Source organism: Hipposideros armiger, unplaced genomic scaffold (assembly GCF_001890085.2).
Source record: "Hipposideros armiger isolate ML-2016 unplaced genomic scaffold, ASM189008v1 scaffold_1507, whole genome shotgun sequence".
Classification (NCBI taxonomy): Eukaryota; Metazoa; Chordata; class Mammalia; order Chiroptera; family Hipposideridae; genus Hipposideros; species Hipposideros armiger.
In genome coordinates this window covers 77,545-85,664 of record NW_017732857.1, presented here as the reverse complement: position 1 = coordinate 85,664, position 8,120 = coordinate 77,545, and positions in this window count along the sequence as shown.

Genomic DNA, 8,120 nt, shown 5'->3' with positions numbered 1-8,120 from the left:
ATAGATACCCAAGAGTGGAATTGCTGGGTCATACAGTAGTTCCATTTCCAGTTTTCTGAGATACCTCCATACTGATTTCCATAATGGCTGCACCAATCTGCAGTCCCACCAACAATGTACCAGGGTTCCCTTTTCTCCACATAATAATACTGATTTTAAATGTCACAGTAATCTGATGATATGTGAACTGTTATACCCACTTCACAGAAGAGAAATCCTGAAGCTTCGAGTAATCACAGAGCTGAGGTCTTTTCACAATATTAATCCACCTGAAAGTGCCATAAAATATTCTTTCCCTTCTAGAATACCCTTTTATAGCATAATGAAATCTTTTATGATTCCCTTTTTCCCCTGCACATCATTCCTGGTTATCTTTGTGGACTTCAAGGAACAGAAAATGGAACAGTAGAAAATTTTAATCAGAGGTATGCCCTTGGCTTTGTCTACTTTCCCATAGAAACTGTGGTAAGATTTTAACATTTACTTAATGTTTCAAGTAAAAGCTGTGTCACTTTTACATTTTACTGATGCTGCATTTTTCCCACTTTGGTCTGTTGAAAAATTTTTTCTTTCTTCAAAAAGATTATGAAAGAAATGTTCATATATTTTTATAAAGTTTGTTCACCTATTTATAAATTTAAGTTTATGTATTTCCATAGGGAATTGAAAATTATTGTTGCTAGTACACATATTGCCAAATCATTTATCACTTTTCTTAAAAAAAAAACATAAGATTTTGGGATCTAAATTGAGCATTTTCAAAACTTTATAAATTTTGCATCCCTTTCTTCTGGGGCCCCCAAAAAGAAAATTAGGAAACAAAGTACAGTACAATTAAAGTACAGTAAAATCTGCATCTTTGAGTCTGAAAGGACCATGCATATGCAACTTTAAAGTTGGTGCCACTGTCTTCACAATTACATTGTTAACTTTTTGAAATAATGTGGCTGTGAGCTTCTGAAAGCAGCAGGGGTAGGTAGCAAATAGTTCATGATAAAACATATGTATTCTTCTGGACTCAGCCTCAAAGCATAATAGCAACAGTGGAGTATAATAGATGCTCAGGTACAGAAAGAAATTTTGATTTATTTAACACAACTTTCTCATTTCACTGATGATGAAATTAAGACCCAGGTAAATGTAATTGTTTACTCAGTTCTGTATTTGTCACAATTTATGCAAATGTACAGCAATGAAACCTTACTACTGCCTTTTGCATCTAACACCAATATATATTCTACGCTAGATTTTGGCAAAAGAACAGGTATGGGAAATTAGGTACTTTAAGTTCTTCAGAATAAAATCAATACACAATCAATAAACATTTATTGAGTCTGTACTCTATCTAATTCTGTCACATATAAAAAAATTTGCCAACCGTAACAGCTCATGAAATAGATTACTTGCAATAATATTCTTAAGTCAGGTAATAGTCGCCTTTTTAGAGTCAGCTTGGTTCCCTTCATTTTCTCTCTCCAACTGTGATAAAAGGTATTATTGAAAACATCATATCCAAAGGTCATATCATGTCAAAATCACGAATTTTATTTCAGTTTCCAAAGGGGTTTTGTGTGGGTGTTTCAACATTCATTAATTGCATTTCAGCCATGTTTTTAGACTATTTTTCCTTACCTGAATGTCTTTCACATAGGTTCCCCAAGGACACTACAAATGAGCAACAGTCACTTTCAAGTTTCAAAACTGTTTTGTGAGACTGACTAATGGGGTTTAAAGGTCCTCAAATCAAGACGATAGAAAGTTTACTGGACTTTTGAGTGCACAATCACAGTAAGGTTTTGAAACAAGATGTAATCGTCATTGGAGTTGGACATAATAAAGGAGAGACAGAAGTAGGTCTTAGAGGAATGAGTCACCAAAAACAGACGTACAGCTGTGCATGGAGTATTACAGCATTTCAGAAGTGGGAGGAAAATTAGCTGTCATTTTCTTTAATTTACTTCCCACTAGATGTGAAGAAATTGAGGCCAAGAGAGGGCATGGGACATATTCCATAGCATATCGCTGGGTAAAGGAGAAGCAGGAATTAGAATCCATTTATTCTGATTTTAATAATCAGGGCTATATAGACATTGAATGTGCTTCATTGTGAGGCAATCTCTTATAAAATATATCAGTGGTTCATTTGTGATTGTGTTGAGTGTAATTTGCTATCCTGAATTGTTCATAGTCATCACAAAATTAAACTAAACGTTCTTCACATGAGAAACAGCTCATGTATGAAAACATTCTTAACATCTGTTCATTCTTCCTTCACTGTTCCCTCCCTTTCACTCCCAATATATGTTACACATTTCAAGTTCACTTTCCCATTGTTATCTGACTTAAACAAAGTACAGTGAAACTATTACCTCCCTTTTCCCTCCTCCTTTAAAACTAGGTTTTTAGTTTAGATAGAAAAAAATAAACAAATTTCCATTTTAATTCACACTGAGTTTCCTGTCAAATAAAACCCCTAAGTAATCAAAGTACAGAATCTTTGAAATGGGGCATTAACCATCATCTCATTTAGCTACCCGTTTATGCTTGAATGTCTCCTACCATTTTCCCCTTGAAGTGTGTGTCTCCTGCCTACAGTTGAACCAATGACAGCTTACATATTCCCTTCTGAGAAAGCTTGTTTGATGTTCGAGTAGCTCTAGCTAATACCTCTTCCTTATTTTGTGCTGAAATCTATGTCTTTGTAGAATCCAAAAATTGGTCCTAGTTTGCATTCTTGGGGCCATATAGCCTCATGCCAATACTTCAAATATTTACAAACAGTCTGTCTTGCTTTCTCTGAATCTTTTCTACTCCAAGCAAAGTATTATTTGCCTCAATTGCCTTTTTTTAACATAATAAGGTTTAGAGTCACCATTAACTCTCTTGATTACTTAATTTCTGTTTTCAGAAACAAACTCAATTTGTCTATATCTTATTTCAAGTAATGTATAAAGAATGAAAAATGTCTCTATAGATGTATCTAGCTAGCGCCAAATATTCTACTTACTATCCAGATAGCAATAGAATATAAGGTCACAATTTATTTTTTAATGACTGCTTCCTTCTAATGATTCATATCAAACTTGCTAATGGCTAATGCTCTTATGTCCTTTTTTTTTTTAAGATGTGCTACTCCATCCTGAATTTCTGCTATTAGAATTTCAGAACCATATATAACCACCTATCAGTTAACCTTAAATTTTGTTTTTTTTTTTAATTTTATCCTTGAGTTTTGCTTATCATGTGTTTTTGGGGTGCGGGGAAAGATCCTGATGTGGCCCTTAACATATTTATCATTTCTTCCACTATGTTTTGTCAGATGATAGTGTGAACATAGCTTTGATTTATTTATTTACTAAGTCATTGCTTTGAAAAGAATGAAAAAAAAGAACAGGACAGAGCTAAGTCTAAAGTTCTGTAGTATACACTTAGAAATTTTTTCTTTAGTCTACAATTCTATTAACTAAACATATGGGCCTTTCTTAAAATGTATTGTGGAAGTACAAAAATTAAAGCAGGTAAAAGCAGAGCAGAACTAGGTGAAGATCTGTTGATGTGAGTGTTGAGCACATGCACGCATGCACACACACACATCCTCTTTAATCTCCTGTCTCCTCGGAGTCAGTGACATTCTCTAAAGTACCTCCATAGCATATTTAGAGAAATTCAGAATATAATCTGAATCACAACAATAGTCACATTTTGGAAATGATTATAAGCAATGATTCCAATCCATATTCTTTTGTACATAAGATCATCATGAGATACTAACATATGTCTAGTAGAAATGAAGTTACATTATATATACTTCCCCACATTAGTTTTTAAATAAACAAATTTCAATAAGGTTTCCAATGGAATTTTACTTTCAAATTGATAAAATAATTTTAAAGTTCATGTGAAACAAATCACAAATATATAGAAGAAAATTTTGAAAACAAATAATCATATTCTGGTCTCTGAGTGGGAAAAAAGAAGCAATCATAAAGTTATAAAAGTAAAACAGGAAAAGTAACACTGATACATAAATAGATATAACTATTTTTATATACATTTTTACATAGCTAGGGGAAGTAATGGATTGTTTACTAAATAGTATTATGATTAGAAATTCATTTTGAAAGAATAACTTTGCCATTTCTCCAAAATAAATTCCAAATAGAATAAAGATCTTTTATATAGAAATAATTGCTAGGATGAAGTATAATTGATTATTTATATAATATCTTTAATGCATTAGTTCAAAGACAGAAACCACAACCACAAATTTTATAACTAATATGAAAGTCAGATTTGAGAAAATAGAACACAGTTAAAGATCCAATTACATAAAATAACAATATTAGAAATAATATAAATTGTTTTATAAAATAATAAAATAATTTCCAAAGCATACAAGAAAATTAACATGAGAACATGAATAGGCAATTCATAAAATGGGAACTACAAATGAGCAATAAACCTGAGAGTCATCAATCTCTTTGCAATTAAACTGACAAGAAGGTAGATTTTCCATAAGTTATGTTGCCAAATTTTAAAAAAATTGCTAATACTAGTATTGATTTGAATGTTAAAAAATGGGTAGTTTTTCTCTATATATGAGAGTAATAAATTAACTTTCGCATGAGGCCAATTTGAAAACAAGTTTGTGTTAATTTTGTAATATCCATTCAATGAATAATAAAAGTGATTAAGAATGATAATGTAGGTACATAATTATTGACTTGAAAGGCTATTCATAATAGATGCAGAATGATAAAAACAAACCAAAAGAAAATGCTAGATTGTATTCTATTTCAATTAAAAATAAGTATAAAAACAAAATGTGCCTTCTTTTTTTACCTGTTTAATAAAATCAGTTCCAAGCTTGACTTTTCTCTATCCAATTCTTCACAATTCACTCAAAAATGAATAATAATTTTAAGTGTTGTTATAAATAAATATTTTTATCACTTTATGATATAAATTATCAATACAAATTGAGGAAGTTAAAAGCTGATACTGTTGTTGAGTCAATATCATGTTTTGTAAAAATACTCAATTTGTTAAAAATATACAAGAGGTATTATTAATATTCTTATTGTCTGGCAATGCTGACAGACCATAAGTACTGAACATTTCTAACTTGCCTTGCCTCACTACAATTTTTTCTTATGCCTGACTTCAATAACATGGAAAACAAGCATAATTTTTTCCTAATTTCATAATAAATAATACTACTATTCCTGTAGTGTTTACTATACATCAGGTACTCTAGGATTGGAGGAATTAACTTAGTTCCTTACTTTTATTTTAAACTTCACATGTATTACCTCAGTTCCATTTTTCACAGTAACCGATTATATACTTTATTACCTTCATTTCTCTTTAATGTGAAAAGATGCTTAGAGGGATTAAACAATTTTTTTAAGGTCAATCACACAGATATAGAAAGACAGAACCAAGATTGAAAGTCCAGTTTGTCATTCTCTAGCTCTTTGGGGCTATTTCCCACATGTCACACTATGCTGCAGGAATCACTCTATGTAAGCGAACTTATGAAGAAAGAGACATAATGATGGGATCATTTATCACGCAAACAAAATAACACAAGATCTGTACTAAAGAAGTGTTTGAAGGGGAAATCTTTCAACTAAGAACTCTATGATATGGAAATTTGTTGCAACTGAGAACCAAAAATTGCCAAGAATTTCTGTCTTGGAAGAAAAAAAAAAAAAGGTACCTGAGTCTCATTATCTAATAAAAGAAAGGACTCTAATTTATCCAATCCACATGAGCAGTGAGCTGCTGTGATGAGCAGCACTAAACAGAGAATGAACTGTGCTCTATTTCTGTCTTTTCTTCCCCACTATTTATGATACCCTGGGCAAATAAAATGAACTGTGTGTAACGTTTAAGTTTCAAAATAAACATGTACATTAATCTCTAACTAGCATTCTTATCTAACATTTCAATCACACTCTGATTCAAGAGGAAAGTGATAGACACCTTAAAGTCACAAATGGATAGTGACATCTACCCTGAGTTCATTAGGTAAAAAGGTATTGGTGGTCTCCAGAATTTCAATTACTATTGTATTTTGGTCAAAAACTATAGGATAATGGTTAAGGTTTTGAGCTTTAGCATATGAAGGATATCTTTAAAATTTCAAATCTGCTACTGCTTATGTGGGTAACTGTATTCACTAGACTATAGTCCATGAAAGCAAGGATCACATCTTCATTTTTTTTTAATTAAAGTTTATTGGAGTGACAATGGTTAGTAAAGTTACATAGGTTTCAAGTGTACAATTTTGTAATATATCCTCTATATATCACATTGTGTATTCACCACCCAGAGTCAGTTAGTTCTTCCATCACCATATATTTGACCCCCTTTACCCTCATCTACCAGCCCCACTCCCCCCTTATTGTCTGGTAACCACTAAACTGTTGTCTGTGTCTATGAATCTTGAGATGACAATGCTAAGCAAAATAAGCCAAACAGAAAAAGTTGAGAACCATATGATTTCACTGATATGTGGGATATAAAACTAAAAGCAACAAAGGAACAAGACAAACAAGTTAAGAACAAAAACTCATGTCATCATTCTTTAATACTGACTACCAGGGACTACTACCATGCTTATATGGCTGGCTGCTCAGCAAAAGGAAAAAAATGATGAATTAATTAATTTAACTCTGTAAGCCAAATGTGCCTAATAATAACTAAATAATACCTAAATAAACAATACCTCAATACAACAATAGGGTTGTTTCTAGAATGAGATTAAATAATGCAAGCAAAGGTCTTAATAAGTGCCTGGCAAAGGGTTGTAATTAAATAAATAGAAACTATCTGCATTATAATTATGCATTATATTTATCATTACAGTACCCAGAATTCTCAAACCTAAGAAAAGACTCTTTAAAAAATATCATGAGAATGCTCTGTACCTACTATATATTATGTAAATGTGTGCTTTCTACATTATTGATGTATTTTTCTTTTTTCATTTCTCAACATCAGGATCATAGAACTGTGAGCATACACACCTTGGATTGTTATATATCAATGCTTATTTCTGATAATTTGCCCTCATTTATACAGTCCACCTGGAGTCCAACTTCTATGTTTCAAAATTCATTTGAATAATAACTGCTTGAGTGCATACACCTACTGTGTCTTTGCCCTCTTGTCAATTGACACCTTTCTCTGATCACAAATTGCTTGCAGTTCTTTCTCTTCCTTAAAACAAACAGAAAAANTATAGGCTGCTTTGCATAAAGAACAGTTTAAAGGCACTTGGGGCACAAGAAGATATAGCTCCCTTAACTAGCTGTTAAAAGCCAATATTTCTAGAAAGAAGGGAATAAGACAGGCACAAGCAAGATCAAGCAGAGTCTCTATATGCCTTGTGAGGGGTTATATCTAAGCACAGAGTGTGAATAAGCACTGGGAGACCCTGCAGAGCTTTCAACAGATGTATGGCACGAATAAGATCTCACTTAATAAAAAAAAAAAACACTTTAGTGGTTATATGAATGGATTAAGGTGGCTCAAGAATCAATATAGATGACCTCACAACCCAGAGCTTCCACTCCTAAGTAGCTACCCAAGGGAAATGAAAATATGTCCACACAAACACTGGCACATAAAGCCAGTGTTATTCATAATAGCCAAAATGTGAAAATTACTCAAATGTCCATCAACTGATAAATTTAGCAATAATAAGAGATGAAATACTGATACATGCTACATTATAAATGAACCTCAAAACCATTGTGCTAAGTGAAAAAAAGCACAAAATAAAATACCACAGGGCTGGCCAAGTGGCGCGATGGTTAAGAACTGGTTTGGGATGTCAGATGGCCCCGGTTCGGATCCCACATATGACAACCAGTGACACTGCCCTCCACAGCTAAGATGCTGAACAACAGCTCAACCTGGAGCTGGGCTACCCTGAGTCACTGGCGACGGCATAGGCTACAGCCCCTGTGGCAGTGGGTTGCCATGGGCTACCGTGTGTCGCCAGCAGCCATTGTGAGTGGCCAGCAGCCAGCGTGAGCGGCCAGCAGCTGCAGTGAATGGCTGACCAGAAGCCGCAACTGATCTGCCTCACCCGGGAAGAGCACAATGAT